The sequence below is a fragment of the Nuphar pumila genome, chromosome 11 (genome assembly GCF_984573655.1).
Source record: "Nuphar pumila chromosome 11, dmNupPumi1.hap1.1, whole genome shotgun sequence".
NCBI classification, from domain to species: domain Eukaryota; kingdom Viridiplantae; phylum Streptophyta; class Magnoliopsida; order Nymphaeales; family Nymphaeaceae; genus Nuphar; species Nuphar pumila.
The window spans coordinates 90,982,475-91,001,975 of NC_143259.1; positions in this window are offsets into that span (position 1 = coordinate 90,982,475).

The following is a 19,501-nucleotide window of genomic DNA, read 5'->3' on the forward strand; positions in this document are numbered from 1 at the left end:
GGATGCTCAAATGTAATTCACTCAAATGTTGAACCTCTTTTTTGTAAATGGCTGACAAGTTGAACAACTTTTCATAAATCTGTGGTTTAAAATGAGATAAAAAAATGAAAAATGATTGTACTGTATAATTTGATCCAATTTTCTAAAAAACCTATAATTTCTAATATTCTTTTGATGTCTAAAATTATAAATATCTGACATTGTTAGGACCTTTTTACCCTTCTCAACTATGAACTGAGGCCTTATTGCCATAAAATTGTGCCACCGATTGGCTAGGTTCAACTCACACTTAAATATAAAATCAGAGGGTTTTTTTATGCGAAACTCCTGAACTCAGATAAATTTATTTATGAATTTTTTGTGAAACTAAAACCACCAAAATTGCAAATATCCTACACTTTTGCATATACATCAATATTTTCCATAAATATATTTATGAAACACCTCTCACAAATATCTTACTTTTTCACATTTACTTCTCAAAATCGCATAAAGTGATATGTGAAACTTCACTTAAAGGGAAACAATAAAATCGCAAATCTCATACTTAAATATTGTGAAAGTTTTATTATATGTTTTTTTTTCTTAATATTTGTGATTTTGTTGAATCATATATATAATATATACTTAATTTTTATTTGAGGGTTTCTTCTTCTCATTTGTATTTATAAAGAACTTCTCTGTAAAACTTTTGCGGCGATTCCTGCATTCCGAGGAGGTTGCAATATCATTATTGTGATCGACTTTCCCATCTACAGGTTTAAAAGGTGAGTTTCATACAATATATACATGTATATCCCCATGCATATTTCTTTTTAATATGCCAGCTTGCAATCAGAGATGTGGACAGATTTAGCTTGCAATCATTAAATGTCCCCATCGTATTTATGTTTGGTTGTTGCTATGGATGTTTTTTTTTATGTTTTCTTGTGTTATCATTGACTTCCCTAGCCTTCAGATTTATCATTTAGGGTTTACTATGTTTATAATTTTTTACATAAATATATATATATATATTATAGATGATTTATGATTGTTTGTTTGTCTTTTAGTTAATATTTGTTATTCTTGTGTTGGTGTAATGGGACTAGGGTTTATTGTGCATAAGCATTAAAAGGGCTAAAGTACATATTGTAGGTCTTATTACACTAATTGAAAATTTATAGTAGTCTCTAATAATAGTACCTTTAAGGAATTTACAGTTTTAATGTCTCATAAAATCGAATATGCAACAAACTTATTGAGTCTTCAGTATACTTATTATCTAAACTTAAACAAGCAAGAAATATGAATAAATGTTGAGGAGGAGGAGGAGGATTTAGCATTGATTATGAATGAGCAATTAAACAAAGAGTAGTTGATAAATGAAATGTTGTGAATCCTATGAAGAGTGTGCATGTATCTCAAGCATCATCTATCGAGTTGTGTTCTTTGCCAATTATTTAATTGTCTTAAATAGTGGACAATATTGATATTGTACAAGAACAACAAATCATTGCAAAGGATATAAAACTATGTGGGCAAAGAAGCACCAATGATCTTCATTGTAATAATTTGAATGACATGCATCCTTCCTGGGCATATGACAGTGTTAGGTAAAAGTTGTATTGTAATTTATGGTTAAGATATAGGTGTGATGATGAATGTGATATTTTGATGGTTAATCTTAATGGCATACGATCACATGTTCACAATAATTTGAATATGTAATTTATCCTTGCGAATATGCAATCACATGCATTTTGTATGAGGGCAACTTACTAGAGGATTACTGTGACACGTTATTTACAGTTGAATCATATCGAGTTGCATATAATCAATATTCATTCTTTCTTATGGTGAATAATATGTCACACATTGCTCCACCTACTCTTATAGCTATCTATCCACCAAAAGTAGTTCACAAAGCAGGGCGACCTAAGGTTAATAGACGGAGAACATAATACAAAGATGTTGTGTCATACAAGTGCAATGTATATGATGAGGTTGACCACAATAGGCAGAAGCATGAATAAAAGTGTGTATATGTATGTAGTGTTGTTTAATTAATTACTTTTTTGTTTGTATATTGAGTATTGTTTAATTAATTGCTTCTTTATATATAGATTCAATATTTTTTAATTAATTGCTTCTTTTTGTGTATATCTAGGTAGTTTGAAATGCATAATCGTACGCGTTCTTACACTACGAAGGAATTCAAATTGCCCAAAAGTTCGAACAACAATGAACAATTGGTCGTACATCAGGTATAAGCAATAGCTAGAGTTTATATGAGTATATTTGATATTAATTATATACTTTGTATTTTGTTGTTAAGAATATGCTAATAAGAAAGAAAAACTATAAAAAGAATACCCTAGAGCTGAAAGAGTACAAGTTTGGCAAAAAAATATCTTGGCAAGTAATTCAAATATCTTTTGTTATATTTACATATTATTTTGTTATCACACTGAATTTCCTATATAGCATCTAGCAAGATTCGTAGAAAGACTTCAACTGGCTCACAATAAGGATAGAGAAAAAATTGACTTGTCGAAGGCTTTTTACCTCACTTCATATTTCTCTGTGAGTTTAAAAAATGAGGTTTATATTGTTTACTACTAATTAATACAAACTCATTGGTAAACCTTGTCTATTCACAATAAATGGCTGCAACTAAAGGGCAGCAAGGTGGGGCAGCTGACTGTTTGGAGAGCAATGACTTATCATATCATTTTATTGATGCTGACAAGGTATATTTTTATACAACTTTGCACAATGACTTACAAATAAATTTTTATATGCGCAATGACATTACACCAGATTTATATTGCAATTTTAATTTCTTTCAACTGGGCAACGAGTACTATGTACTTTGAGAAATGGACATGAAGGAAAAGGACTTTAGGTTGTACAATTTTGTGTTGAACACATATTTAGCAAATAAAAACTTTAAGTAAAAAATATGATAACCTAACTTACCCAATAATGTACTGACTTTTTGTGTATTTTTGTTATCTCCTTTGTGTGCATATGTATTGCAAGTTTATTTTTTTAGTATAATTTGGATTTGACTATTACAAAGATTGAACGAAGCAGACCATGGAGGGTATTCTTCAACAAGAGAATCTTATTATCATATCTTATTGTTAGTTATTGTTAATAAATGGTTATTTTCAGTAAGATGTCACAGATATAAGGAATCTTATTGTAATATCTTATAAAATTGTCAGTCTTAAAATTTAATAAATGAAATTTTTTACTTAAAATAAATATATTTTTGCTGATTGGATTGATATAATATATATATATTAGGGGTTGACACACTTTGGATCCCAATATGGATCTTGGACTCGTTGGCCGAGATCCATGATCGATATATGTTAGGATAAATGAGTTTTAAAAATAAATTATAATACTAATAATAAGATAAAATAAATATGTTATATATATTTTTAATATTTTATTAGGAAGGGAGGTTCCTCCCTTAATGAAATAGAAGACTTTCTATTTCAGAAAAAAAGAATGTCTCCTTCATAGGGGAAATCGTTTTTGTTTTATAAAAGTTGGGGCGTGAGCCTTTTTCTCTCAATCACAACTTTGAGAAAGAGGGAGAGAGATGGGTCAACCGAGAGATAGAGAGAGGCATGAGGTCAGCAGGCAAGCGTGTTCACCTTCATTGTTCCTCCTCCTTCATAGTATCTTTCTCCTTTGAACCAACCTGCAAAACAATGTACACGTCTTTTTTTCTTAGGATTCAATAGATGAGGGATTTAGTTTAGGTTGAATCAAGCATGAGTTAAAGAAAGATCAAATCTGTGTTTCCATGCACATATTTTTTATTTCTTGAATCTTGAATTTTTGTTGTTGTTTCAAATATCGATCTTGATTAGGATTTTGACGGGCTTGAACAGTCAAATCTTTGGCTCATCCTTAATCTGCCTTTTTCATTGATTTGAAGACACGATGGGTGCTTTGCTTTGAAAACCTTTATTTTTATGGGATGAAAATCTGTATTCTAGATGAATACAAATTTGTGTTTGATGGATGAAAGATGATATTTTTGGTTGATGCAAATTTTTTTTTCTTGTATTTGCCTTGTTGAGTTGTTAGATTTGCCATAGGTTGGGAATTTGCTGGTTTGATAATGATGTTTCTTGAGTTTCGAGTTGACTTGTTTTTTTCTTGGATGGTGGAGTTGTTTTAATAGCCCTCAAGGTCATGATAACTGAAAGTTGAAAATATGTTTGGGGGATTACACAAAAAAAAATGGACTCAATTGGTCATCCTTTGGATTCGTCTTACTTTTAGCTCATACTTCTATAATGCAAAGTTAGCAATCTGGAACTATATATTTTATGGATATTTGAGCATACTTTCTCGTGTATGTCTTGTATTAATGGTTGTATATGGGAACACAATGTAGTCTTCTTAGTTATATGTTGAGATGGATGATATTGGGACACCTTTTTATCCCTGAGATGATCATGTAATCCACATTATTTTCTATTATGCCCTATTGTTTTGTTCACACATGTTTAGAGATTTTTGTGTTGCAAGGAGCTATTTTTGTCGGCATGTGCACTGTTACACATATATCTTTATGGTTAAGGTATGGCTGCCAAATCAAAAAAGCTCATGCGGTTCGATACTCTGACTATGCAAGTTATTTTCATTTCATTGTCTGGTATTTATTTGATTTTTATGAACATTTTTTTTTGTTTATTTGTGATTATACTTTCCGCCACTTCTAGCTTGCTCTGCAAACAATGATTGTTACTATATATGTTTTCATCAATGTCAACTCGAACTTATTTGTAGGTTGATGTTTGTTGTGCAAATAGAGAATGAAATATATGTAAAAATCATTCTTGTGCTTTGGACTCTCATGTGATTGTGCTTTGGCTTAATGATTATTAAGCCAAAAAAATGATGTTATCATCATGTAACTATTGATTGAAGATGATTGCACTAGTCATGGGGTACAATCTGGAATGTAGAATGCTATCATTCTATTAGTCAATTCTCTATGCTTTCAGTACTGGGAACTGGTGTCTATGTTTAAATAGTTTTAAAGCATAAACATGTCATCGAGTGTTGTTTTTTTATAAAAAAAATCTCGTGTTCTTGTTATGGTTTGTGTTCGAATCTAAGTCCTTGATGAAAGCTCTCCTACCGCAACTAATGTGCAAGCTATGTTCAGATGAATTGTTTGATTTCTTTTCTTTGGATGGGAACCTGAAAATAAAACCACGAGTACAATTTTATGTTTGTGCTAGATTTGAATTGAATAGTGGTTATGGTTGAACCACTTATGGGATCATATGCTTGTGCGTTATTCTTAACTTAATAAATTGTGAGTTGCATTGTTATGATGCGGTACAATGCATGGTGTTGCATGATATTCTTTTGGAAAGAACCGTTGACAATTTAAAAGCTTATAAGGAATTGAATAATTAATAGATTGATCTCTTGGTTACCCTATGTGGATTTTGGGGGGGACCCTAAGTTGTCTCCTCTTGGTATACCGAGCAATGCTGTCTAGGGTGAGGATGTTCTGACGATGGCTATTCAAGGTGAGGATGGTATGAGGGTGGTTGGCTAGAGTGAGGATGCCCGATGATGTCAGTATGACAGTTTAGGTTGAGGATGCCCTTGTTGTCCCGACATTGGGTGAAGATGTAACAGAAAAAAAAATTGTTTGGTTCAGGCCGGATCCGGACCCGACCCGGACCACCGCCTCTCGCTGTCTTTTAAGACAGCGAGGCAGGTGGGAGGAGGGTTACGAAACCCCCTCACCGCCTCTCGCCCTCTCGTCTCTTCCCGACTCTCTCTCTCTCTCTCTCTCGCTCATCCACCGTCAATGACGCCGACGACTCTCTACAGCCCGCCGCCACCGATATCGGTGACCTCCCCTTTCTTTCCGGCGAGCTTCCTCTGAAAACCCCCTGGTACGTCACTGCTTCCTTTCTTCCCCTCTTTTCCCTCTTAGTCTCTTCTCTTTCTCTCCCTCACCTCTCTGTGTGGCCACGGGAGGGGTCAAACCCCCTCCCTGTGCCCCTTTTTTAGCAGGGGAGGGGCACGACACCCCTCCCTGCTCTCTGTTATGGTAGGGGAGGGGGTTGAGCCTCCTCCCTTCTTTCGTTACGGCAGGGGAGGGGCTGAGCCCCCTCCTTGCTTCCGTTACGGTAGGGGAGGGGCCGAGCCCTTCATCCCTATTCTTTGCTATGGCACGAGAGGAGCTGAGCCCCTCCTCCCTGCCCCTTTTAGTTGCGTAGGGGCCTATGGCCCCTGCCTTTCCGTTTGCCAGCAGGGGACTATGGCCCCTGCCTTTCTGTTTGCCAGCAGGGGCAATAGGCCTCTGCCTTCCTTTTTGCCAGCCAGCAGGGGCCTATGGCCCATGCCATTCTGTTTGCCAGCAGGGGCCATCGGCCCATGCCTTTTTGCCAGCAGGGGCCATAGGCCCCTGCCTTCCTTTTTGCCAGCAGGGGCCATCGGCCTCTGCCTTTCTTTTTGTTGCCAGCAGGGGCCAATGGCCCCCTGCCCTTTGTGCGCGAGCCTATACCCTTGGTCGACAGGCCCGGGAAATCTTTGGAAGCTACATCGTGATGGGGATAGATCATTACAATTGTTGGTCTCCAACGAGGAATTCCTAGTAAATGTGAGTCATCTGCTCACATTGACTACATTCCTCTTTTGGCAGCAGGGTCATTTGGCCCTGCACCATCCTTTTTTTTTCGAGTTAATTGGGACGGTTGGCCCCAGTCCTATGTATCGAAGAAGTCAAGTCTTTGCCTTGCCTTTGCTTTTTGTCTGGGTTTGCATGTTAATATCGCATATTTGCAGCTACGACGAATCCCACTCGCGCTCCGCGACCCGAGCCGTCAATCGTGTATGTCGACAGACGTCAGCAAGCTCGTAACCCTCCAAGGTAGAGGAAGATTGCATGGAAGACTTGAATAATTGAATTAAGTTCAATTAAACTAAAAACGACCATTAAATGAATATATATATATATATACAAATATATATATTTATATACGAGTATGCACTTCACTCAAGGATGCGGTTTCACAATCCTTCCTCTTTACCTTCTATCAGTTTTTACTTGCCGTCACGCATCGCGTCGAGATTTAGCGTTGCACTTCTGCTTACTGCCTTTACCTTGTCGTCGTGCTCTGTGCCTAGGCTCTTGCTTTTGCATATGTGTTGGTATTGCCTTGCTATTGCAGATGACACGCAAGTTCTTGCTCTTTGCGTATGCCTTAAAGGCATCCTCGTGGAAGATGTAAGGAGCATTTACCACTCTCCCTCTTGCGACAAGAGTTTTGTTGGGAGCGAGCGAACTTCTTAGCGGGTGTTTTGTTGAGAAACTTGTATTCCGTCTATCAAGGCCGATATCGAGTCATGCGAGACATGTAGATACCCCGATAGCAGATGTGATTCGAGATAATCACATGCATAATGTTGGCACAAGGTATCGTTGTTTCAAAATATAAAGTAAAGTAGATAAACTTTACATCTTTGTAAAACACTCCTGTCGAGGCTTCTATTGAGGAGCTATACCCCATTCATCCTAGAGTACTTGTAGTCGTGCACAACACGTCTAGTACTGCGATGATTGGATGAGACGGTCGTGCGACCTCGAACAGTGCTAAAGGCACAATGCTGTAATCACATAAATGGCCTCACATTCGCTTTCACAGGCAAGATGCTCGAGTGGTTTGAAGACCACAGCATAGGATGTGTCGTTAGTTAAGCAACCCCTAACGCACCCATTCGCTTCTGGTTGTTCTGTCAAGGGAGAGGACAGAGCGGTACAAAAACTCCAATGGACAGGTTGTTAACAACCACCCTATGGGCAATGATCTGGCTTCCCCAGTCATTGGAGTTAGAGGAAAGGGGCTACAATAGTTAGCTCAACACTTCTGCAGAAGTTGGATGCATCCATGACACTGCTTTTCAGCCTTTGGGGAATCCTCTCTCGGCTAAAGTCGTCCCCTTTGGAGCGGACTCAACTAGCTATTCGGGTTATTGAAAATACATAGAATAACAGACGCTCAAACTAGTCTCAGTTGTTTCTACATTTTTCCTACGCGTACCCGCATACCAGTAATATTAGAACATAAAGTCTGTTCACATTGGTTGTTGGGTCGTGAGACTCGCTTGCACTACTGATTCGCTTGCACTACTGATTCACTTGCACTACTGATTCGCTTGCACTACCGATTCGCTTGCACTATCGATTCACTTGCACTACTGACTCGTTTGCACTACTGACTCACTTGCACTACTAACTCGCTTGCACTACTTATTCGCTTACACTACTTGTTTGCTTGCACTACTTGTTCGATTGCACTATTTACGTGTTTGCACTAGTTATCTGCGTGCATTGCTTACCTGTTTAATTGCATATCTGCTTTAAACTGTGTAACCTACTGAATTAAATTTACATAATTCAGTTCCTTGTAGTCTCTCTTGTGCACCTACTAGTTTTTCGCGAAACTAACCCATTCTATGGGTACAAGTGATGATTAGGTACACCACAAGCGATGACGTGATGACAAGATGGCTCCAAGACGTCATTCTTCCTGCTCTTAGCTCGCGTCCTGTTGTTTGGGGTTTTGTAACAGATTTTTCTTGGGATATCCGAATTTTATACTATTTAGAGAACTTGTTAAATGAAAGTGGTTTTTTCCAAGTGTTTGCAAGTAGCATGGGTTGTGCGTTTTGGTTCTTTTAGCTAACACGCCCAAAGTTGTTAGCTTGCTTTTCTGAAATTAACAAAAGTATAGTCTTTCGCTGATTTCGTAAGCCATCTCTGAGATGAAGAGATTCCTTTTTAGTCTCTTGTCTGTTTTTCTGAAAGGTTTGCAAGTTTGGAATTTTGGGGCTTTACAACTTGGTATCAGAGCTAAGGGAAGCAAGGATTCTTGACCATTGAGCATCTGCATCGCGCTGTGAGTATACTTTCCTCTTGCTTAGTAGGTGCACATTGCATTGTTAAGTTAAGTGGCTTGACACGTTTTTCTTATGTACCACCATTGTTGGGGTTACATAAACTACTCATGTTAAACATGAATAGTACTTATGTTTTTGCTTGTTTCGAGCTTCCTAAAATTTCTAATTTTGGTATTCCTTGTTTACTCCAAGGATGACAAGGAACTCGAACGAAGGGTCGGTTGACGAATGATCAGATCAGCGAGGATTCGTGATGGATTCCCTAGGTTCCCTGGCAGCGACTATGTGAGACCAGATTCATTCCCAAAGGGAACCAACGCCCGTTCCTGAGTCGATCCCGCATACCACAGTGACGTATGAGAAATTTCTAAAGCTTGACCCCCTGACCTTCGACGGCAAGCCCAACCCAGACATGGTTGATAACTAGGTGAAGGAGGTGGAACGAGTGTTCGAGGTCTTGTCAGTGCCTGATGACAAGAAGACGCTATTCGGGACCTTCAGGCTGAAAGGGAATGCCCGCAGTTGGTGGGACATGGCCCGGGGTGTGCAGTTTTCGGGAATTTCGCCCATTCCTTGGGAAGCTTTTAGAAAGACTTTCTTGGAAAACTACTTCCCGCCTCACGCGAGGGAGAAGAAGAAGGTGGAGTTCTTGGAGCTCTGCCAGGGCAATTCAAGTTTGACGGATTACATCGCCAAATTCCAGAGTTTGGAACCCTACTGCCCCAACCTGTTCGCGGATGATCGTGAGCGAGCATGAAAGTTTGTTCGGGGGCTGAAGGAGGGACTCATGCACCGCGTCCTAACGAGCATGCCCTCGACCTTCTCTGCGGCAGTTGCTACCGCCACCATTCTGAGTGAAGCCTGGGAGCGCACTAAGAGTACTCAGAGCAGGAGGCCACCCGTTACGGGTGGTGAGCCGAAGACACCTTCCGGCGACCCAGGCAAACGACTGTTCCTTCCTGTAAAGAGCGAAGGAGGAAGAAAACGATATCCTCCTTCGAAGCGTCAGCGGCCACAAGGCAACCCTCTAGCCAGGCAGCAGACTGGCAGCGTATGCCCCAGATGCCAGCGATCTCACTTTGGGCAAACGTGCCCGCTTGATACAGGCGGATGCCTGTATTGTGGCAAGATGGGCCACTACGTCCGCGATTGCTGCAAAAAGGCGGTTGATGATTCCAGGCAGACTAACGGAGCACCTTTGCTCCCTCGGCCACCACAGCCGCAACAACAGTATCAGACGCTACAACCGCAGGCGAGCGGTCAAAGGAGGGCGCTGAGACGCGTCTACTCAGCCAAGGCCGAGCAGTTGACCAAGGGAGACCTAGTGCAAGGTACCCTTTTTGTCGCTAACCAAGCGATTTTGTGCTTTTTGATTGTGGTGACACACACTCTTTTATTTCGATAAATTTTGCTGAGTTTTTGCACATACCTGTAAAACCCTTGCATAATACCCTTGAAGTGTATAACCAGATTGGGAAAAACACCATTTGTGCGGCCTACGTACCAGAGTTGGACATAGTCTTGGCAGATCGGCATTTACCGGCTTGTGTTATTCTGCTAGTGATGCCAGAATTTGACGTCATCCTAGGCATGGATTGGCTGCACAAGTATCATGCCAAGATTTTCTGCCAAGATAGCAGGGTTATCTTATCTCCACCAGGAATGCCCAAGATGGAAGTCAAGATCGTGAAACCCGTTCGGGCGAGCAAGTTGATTTCGTCGTTGAAGGCGCAGAGCTACCTGAGAAAGGGATGCACTGCCTTTTTGGTCAGTGTCATCCAGTCCGAGCCGACGCGAGTCTCGATGGAAGACTTGGAGATTGTTCGAGATTTTTCAGACGTCTTCCCGGAGGAACTGCCAGGCCTTCCTCCACCTCGCGAAGTGCAATTCAGCATCGAGTTGTTGCCGGGTACTACGCCAATTTCTAAGGCTCCATATCGGATGGCGCTAGCCGAGCTCAAAGAGCTCAAGAAGCAGTTGCAGGAGTTGATGGATCAGGGATTCATTTGCCCCAGTGTCTCCCTCTGGGGCACTCCGATCTTGTTCGTGAAAAAGAAGGACGGATCATTGTGGTTGTGCATCGATTATCGGATGCTTAACCAGGCGACAATAAAGAATAAGTACACGTTGCCACGCATCGAGGATTTGTTCAATCAGTTGCAGAGGGCCAAGATCTTCTTAAAGATCGACCTTAGATCTGGGTACCATCAACTCAGAATTAAGGGAGATGATATCTCCAAGACGGCCTTCCGGACCAGGTATGGGCATTACAAATTTATGGTCATGCCCTATGGACTCACTAACGCTCCTGCAACGTTCATAGATCTCATGAATAGGGTGTTCAAACCCTTCTTGGACACCTTCGTGATCGTGTTCATCGACGACATCTTGGTGTATTCAGATAGCTGGGAGCAACATCGTGAGCACTTGAGAGTTATTCTCGAAACCTTGTGAAAGGAGCGGTTGTTCGCTAAGTACTCTAAGTGCGAGTTTTGGCTCGAGGATATCATGTTTTTGGGACATGTCATCTCCAAGGAAGGTGTGTCCGTGGATCCAGCGAAAGTCGAGGTTGTACTCAGTTGGCAGCAACCAAGGAATGTTCGTGACATTCAGAGTTTTCTTGGATTAGCTGGGTATTACCGAAGATTTATCCAGGACTTTTCTAAGATCTCTCTACCCTTGACACAGCACCTGAAGAAAGAAGCTAAGTTCGTGTGGGATGACATGTGCGAGAGCAATTTTCAGATGTTGAAGGAACATCTTACGACTGCTCCTATTTTGGCCTTACCTTCGGGTCAAGACGGCTTCGTGATTTACACCGACGCTTCCGGGACAGGTTTGGGTTGCGTCTTAATGCAGAACGATAGAGTGATCACCTATGCATCGCGCCAACTTAAAATACATGAGAAGAATTATCTGACTCATGATTTGGAGTTAGCAGCGGTGGTCTTCGCATTGAAGATATGGCGACACTATTTGTATGGGGAGCAGTTCGAGGCTTTTACAGATCATAAGAGCCTAAAATATTAGTTCTCGCAGGAGCTGAATATGAGACAACGATGTTGGCTGGAATTCCTCAAAGATTACGACTTTACCTTGTCCTACCACCCAGGAAAAGCGAACGTTGTGGCCGACGCTCTGAGCCGCAAGTCTCCCAGCGTTTCCGTTAATTTGTTATTTGCGGGGTGGAAGCTGATCGAGGATCTGATATCGTGAGAACCGTTTGCGATCACTCTAGTTTTTCCAGCATGGTAGCTCAGCTTGAGCTATTGTCAAAGATCTTTGTCAGTTAAAAGATCGATACGCAGTACGAAAAGCTGAAGGCTCTAGCGCAGCGGGCCGATACCCCCTTTCGACTGAGTGAGGAACGAGGTGTATGGCGTAAGGACCGTCTCTGGGTGCCAGAAGATCCTATTTTGAGAGATGAGATTCTTGTTGAGGCCCACAAGTCCAAGTACACGATTCACCTAGGCGGCACAAAGATGTTCAAAGATTTGCAGCGCAGATATTGGTGGAGTGGAATGAAGCGGGACGTAGCCGAGTACGTTCGAAGTGCTTGACTTGCCAATAGGTTAAGATCGAGCACCAACGACCAGGCGGAGTGATGCAGCAGATGGAGATTCCACAATGGAAGTGGGAGGACATCACGATGGACTTCATCGTTGGTTTGCCGAGGACACAGAGGAAACACAATGTGATTTGGGTGATCGTGGATCGACTCACTAAATCAGCGCATTTCCTCCCTATACGGCTCAGTCAGTCGCTGGACAGCTTGGCAGACCTCTATGTCAGGAAGATTGTGAGATTGCACGGTGTCCCTGTGTCAATCATCTCCGATCGTGACCCGAGGTTTACCTCCAGGTTTTGGGGGCAGCTGCAGTTGGCCTTGGGCACAAAGCTAAAATTCAGCACTGCCTTCCACCCTTAGACCGATGGACAATCTGAACGCACGTCTCAGACTTTGGAGGACATGCTGCGAGCGTGCATGTTAGACTGGAAGAGAGAATGAGACTCTCATACCGGGTTGACAGAATTCACGTACAATAATAGTTATCATGCGAGTATCGACATGTGTTATCGTCGCAAAATTTTCCCCCGTCTTCCCTTCCTTGCGAAAGAGAGAGGGAAATGCTTTCGCGATTCAAACTTGACCGGATTTTGGAAATTGTTTTGAAATACTCGCCTCCATTTTGAAAATTGCAGGAAAATCCATGGGATGGGGCTCGACCTGTCGGTACGAGGTTCGACCATTCCTGCCGCCTTTAACAGGGGTAATCGAACCAAGGACCAAAATTATGCTTGACTTAGTGAAATTATCGAAATTATGTTCTATCCTAAATGCATAGAGAATTCAGGCATGTGCTATGAGATTTTGGAAAATGTAAATTTGAAAATATGATGTATGCTTAGAAAACATTTGGAGTTGAAAAGCATTTCTCAGGAAAAAGATGGAGATCAATCTCTCAAGAAACTCAGACGAAGAAGGTTTGAAATCTCGAGAAAGTTTATAAAGATTTGGAAAAAAGTGAGAATCTTAAGAAAGTTTATAAGGACTTGGAAAACCATGAGGAAATAAGAATCTCAGGAAAATTTTAAGAAAGTTTAGAAAGACTTGGAAAACCATGAAGAAATGAGAATCTCAGGAAAACTGAAGGAATTCTTGAGAAAAGATGAACATTTGAAAAGGAAAGCACTTGTTGGGAAAACTCAGACTTTGAGAATTTTCTTAAGAAAAGGATAGAAAATTTCTAGAAAAAATTCATTGGATGAGGAAATTTAGAACTTAGGAAATTGAAATCCTGAGAATCTTGTCTTTGAAATGTCTGAAAATCAACTTTGATTCTTGAGAAATTCCTTTTGAAAAGAATCTTAAGAAAATAACATTTTCAAGGAAAATCACGGGAAAACTTTGATTTGGGAAATCCAACTCCGAATATCATCATAGTTTCTTGAGAAATCGATTCCATGAAGTGAAAGTTTCTTGAAAAAATCATGAGAAAAACAAATGATGCAGATGATTTGAATGAATGAATGCACTTTTGAAAAGATTTCTGAAAAATTTGTTGGAAAAATGTGGATTAAGCCAAAGTAAATCCTTCACATATTCTGACTGTGGCCATGAATATATTCAGGGTTTATTTGAGTTAATTCACAATATTTTGAAAACATTGGAAATATGAGGTGCATTTTCAAGATAGCCTAAGAGTGTAGGCTCAATGTGACTGTTAGAAAGATGATGGATCTGGGTCTCATCCATATTTCGACTAGGGCCGTAAATATGGACTCCACCGAGTTCATCAACTCTCTAAGAGTTGGTGTACATGCCCATTCGTGTTCATCCACGGTGAATTTTGAAAAATTGAGATATATGCATCATAGAATGAGGATATTACTGAAATCAAACTATATGAGATGCAACCTAATCTAAGCAGTAAAAGTAAATCTTATTCCAAGGTTTTCATTGGATTGTTACATTGCATAACATAAAGTAAAAAAAAAATTGAAATGGAGCCAAGGAATCAGCATCTTCTAGATTTTCCTGCAAAATGAGAGTTAGTACAGGATAACCAAGAAAATGGGTCTATATATATAATATATACAAAGAAGAGATGTGCATATATATCAAAATTGGTAAATTGATGCTAAATGATATGTAACAATGGAGACGTATTTATATGAGAACATAGATACATGAATGCTCATATATGGAAATAAGTGCACATGGAGGGATATATATATATACAAGTATATATATATGTACATAACACACACACACACACACACACACATATATATATATATATATATATATATATATATATATATATATATATATATATATATATATATATATGTATACATATAGGCAGATATACAATAGATATACATATATATGCATGTAATGAGAAAATATACATATTAATGGAAAATCCATATAATGGGTAAAATCAGAAAATACAGGTATATACAGTTTCTGTAGAGGATTTTGCACAGCTGTATTTCTCAAATTACAAGATAATTTTCAATAAAAATGGGTATGGAGCTTCCCTATATATCAATAACGAAGCCTGTAAAAGATGGCATACAGATCATGAACAGATATGGATATATTCGTTCATGAACATAGCCGATTATCAAGACTGCACACCTGTAGCAGAAAATGGATATGTGCAGGAAATGGCTAATGATGTGGGTGTTAATGATATGTAAAGAAACGAGGCTGTTGTTTGCTAAATGTATTTTAGATTCTATAACACTCGTCTTAAAGCAATAATCTGATCCAGTGATAGGATTGAAGATACATTGGTATAACCTGACAAGTTCAATTTGTCATAAAAATGACAGTTCATCAGTTTATTTTTACAGGAATAGTCCAACTTTACCTGTTCATATGGATTAGCTTGCTCTCTTGACTGTATGGCGCTGCTGGAATACACCCATTCCCATATCAGTGTCTACTGCCATCCAATGAACGTAGGTTGATATTTGCAGATCCCACGATTACATCCATTCTCATGTCCTTAAAGTGCACACAGATCCTTCATCAACATCAACATTTTGGTACACCATCTCTTGAATGCTTGCTACAGCTGCACTTGCATAAGAAGAAACTTTTAGTTTATCACCTCAAGATTACCAAGGCAAAAGAAAAAAAAACCAGAAAAGCCAAATTGAATCAAGCTACATATGCACTTTGCCTATCTTCTAAAGCCTTGCAGAAAATTGCATAGTTTCATGCTGTCAAAAGAGAATCCACTGCACATAAATATCTTTTGGTTTACCATCAAACCACATTGGAATAACAACATATGATGCAAATCTTTAGTTTAATTCAATTTTGCTTGCTATTTTAAGAGTCATAGCTATTAGCTTAAAGGCATCTTATGGATCCCCTGTACCAATTGAATCAATAACCAGCAAAAGAGATAATCTTCTCCTATTGGACTTGTAGGTCAACGTCCTGATTTTGTAGAGATTGGAAGGAGAAGCCCTCTGAATGTTATATTTGCAATAGCTGTTTGGGGTTTTTCTGCACCAATGGATCTGCTGGATCCTCTGCGGCTGGTGGGCTGAAGAAGGAGATGGCAGCCTGTTGGTGAGTTGAAGAAGGATGGCAGCAGTTGGATCTTCTACACCATCAAGGAAGGGGCGATTTCCTGCAGCTGGCGTGCTGAAGAAGATGGGGATGGATGATGGGCTGCGGATGGGCTGAAGTAGAGGTCCACACCCTGGCTGGACCTATGCTGGTGAGGTGAAGACAATCTTCAGCAAGCTGCTGGAGGTGCCCTGCGGCTGGCTTGATCTTCTGCTGGTGGGGAAGGAAAGATGGCAACCTGTTGGGTTGAAGGAAAGGTGGGCAGCTGCTGTTGGAGGTCATGTGGTGGCTGGAATGAAGAAGGGGAAGGCAGTTGCTGGGCTGAAGAAGGTGGACAGCTGTTGTTGGAGGTCCTGTGGTGGCTGGAATGAAGAAGGGGAAGGCAACAACACATTGAGGAGGAGATCCCCTGTAGAAAATCCAAAACAAAAACCGTAAATCCCCTTTAATCGGCCAGGCTTCCTCCCTTCTTAAAGAATTTTTGAATGTCCTCTTGAAGAAAACCGCAGCCCTCCATTTATGAGGTTCCGTTACCTCATTTTTGAAATTTTTTTCTTTGAAATAGCCGTTTCAAGAGGGGCGCATTCCCTTTTTTTTTTCAAAATTTGGTTTCATTTCCCTAAGTTTTAGGCAAAATCAAATTTATGACTTTAGGTAAATTCGGCTGTGCCATTTAAGGCTGCCTCCTTCTAAAAAATTTTTTTTATTTAAACAAATCAATAAAAAGAAATAAAATAAAAAGTGAGTATTGAAATAAATGAGAGGCTTTTATGGAAATGCCACCTCAACCCACTTTTAAAATCCTTTTGAAAATAAAGTTTTTGTTTTGTTTTTGAAAGTCTTTTATTTTCAATTGGGGTGCCACATGTGTGTGGGCCCACTAACTAAAAATAAATAAATAAATAAGTATTGAGAAATTAAAAAGAAAATTTTGCAAATTGGTACGAACTCCGGGTGGGTCCCGCTTGAGAATAAACAACTTACCTGAGAGTCTGAGTATGATGTTAGTTCAAAGGCGGGTCCCGCTCCATTTATTTGAAAATATGAGATAAAACAGTATTTGTTTTCAAAAATTTGGAAAAATTGGTTTTTCAGAGCAAAATATGGATAAAGTAAATATAAAAAATTTTGTAAAGAGATTTAGAATCCTTTTTGCAAAAAGTTTTGAGATAAAATCTTTAAAATCAATATCCAAATATCCAGATTGTTTTTTTCTTGAGAAAATTTTTGTAATTCAAAGTCCTGGGGGTAAAATGGGAAAATTTGGTAATTTTGAATACCCAGGGTTTTAAAAATTAATTTGAAAAGGTTTCAAAATAAAATCTGGATGGACAATTTTGAAAATAAGGAGTTCTGGATCTCAAACTGACATGCTATGCAGTGAAATGATGCAATGCTATGCAAAGACATGTTCTATAAAATGTCACTTTGAGCCTCGACTTGGAAATTCTAACTTTTTGTCCAGAAAGAGGATTTTGAAATTTTGCAATTTGAAGATGTCTCTGAACCTAAATATAGAAATTTTGAGACTCAAGAATGAAATTTTAGACTTTCTGCAAGATCTAAACTCAGAAATTGACCATTTTGCCCTTTATTGATTCTGGAGAACTGAAATGTGCCGATTGAGGGCGATGTCAAGAAGGTGAGTGAAAATTTGGGGTGTTTACAGCATGGCCCCGTACGAAGCCTTGTACGGGAAGCCTTGTCGATCACCTGTTTACTGGGATGAGGTTGGTGAACGGATGCTAGATGCACCTATAATGCTACAACACTATACTCAGCAAGTGCAGATGATCAGGGAACGTCTGCATACCGCGCAAAGTCGGCAGAAGTGTTACGCTGATCGTCAACGTAGAGAGCTCGTGTTCTCAACGGGAGATATGGTTTTTGTTAAGGTATCTCCTACAAAGAGTGTTTTCCAGTTCAAAAAAAAGGAAAAACTGAGTCCGCGATTCGCCGGACCTTTTGAGATCCTGGATTGGATCGGCGAGGCGGCTTACCCCATTGCACTGCCTCCTCAATATGCTCAGATCCACGACGTCTTTCACGTATCTATGCTGAGAAGATACGTTCACGACCCATCGCACATCATTCATTATGATGATGTGGATATCCAAAAAGACTTGACGTTCGAGGAAAGACCAGTTGCAATCGTTGATCGTCGAGACCAAGTGCTCAGATCGAAGATGATTTCTCTTGTGAAAGTACATTGGCAACACCATGAAATTAATGAATGTACATGGGAGCCTGAGTCTGATATCAGGGACAAATACCCTGACTTGTATTTTGACCAATTTATGCAATAGAAATTTCACGAACGAAATTATTTTAAGGAGGGTAGGATGTAACAGAACAAAAAAAAAATTGTTTGGTTCAGGCCGAATCCGGACCCGACCCAGACCACCGCCTCTCACTGTCTTTTAAGACAGCGAGGCAGGCAGGAGGAGGGTTACGAAACCCCCTCACCGCCTCTCGCCCTCCCGTCTCTCTCTCTCTCTCTCTCTCTCTCTCTCTCTCTCTCTCTCTCTCTCTCGCGCGCGCGCGCGCGCTCATCTACCGTCACCGACGCCGGCGACTCTCGACAGCCCATCGCCACCGATATCGGCGACCTCTTCTTTCTTTCCGGCGAGCTTCCAACGAAAACCCCCTGGTACGCCACTGCTTCCTTTTTTCCCCTCTTTTCCCTCTCAGTCTCTTCTTTTTCTCTCCCTCACCTCTCTGTGTGGCCACGGGAGGGGTCAAACCCCCTCCCTGTGCCCCCTTTTTAGCAGAGGAGGGGCACGACACCCCTCCTTGCTCTCTGTTATGGTAGGGGAGGGGGCTGAGTCCCCTCCTTGCTTCTGTTACGGTAGGGGAGGGGCCGAGCCCCCTCCTCCCTGTCCCTTTAGTTGCGCCAGTAGGGGCCATCAGCCCCTGCCTTTTTGTGTGCCAGCAGGGGCCTATGGCCCCTGCCTTTCTGTTTGCCAGCAGGGGCCATAGGCTCCTACCTTCCTTTTTGCCAGCCAGTAGGGGCCTATGGCCCCTGCCTTTCTGTTTGCCAGCAGGGGCAATAGGCCCCTGCCTTCCTTTTTGCCAGCAGGCGCCATCGGCCTCTGCCTTTCTTTTTGCCAGCAGGGGCCATCGGCCCCTGCCTTTCTTTTTGTTGCTAGTAGGGGTCGATGGCCCCCTGCCCTTTGTGCGCAAGCCTATACCCTTGGCCGACAGGCCCAGTAAATCTTTGGAAGCTACATCGTGATGGGGACAGATCATTACAATTGTTGGTCTCCAATGAGAAATTCCTAGTAAATGCGAGTCATCTGCTCGCATTGACTACATTCTTCTTTTGGCAGCAGGGTCATTTGGCCCTGCCCCATCCTTTTTTTTTTCGAGTTAATTGGGACGGTTGGCCCCAGTCCTATGTATGGGAGAAGTTGAGTCTTTGCCTTGCTTTTACTTTTTGTCTGGGTTTGCATGTTAATATCGCAT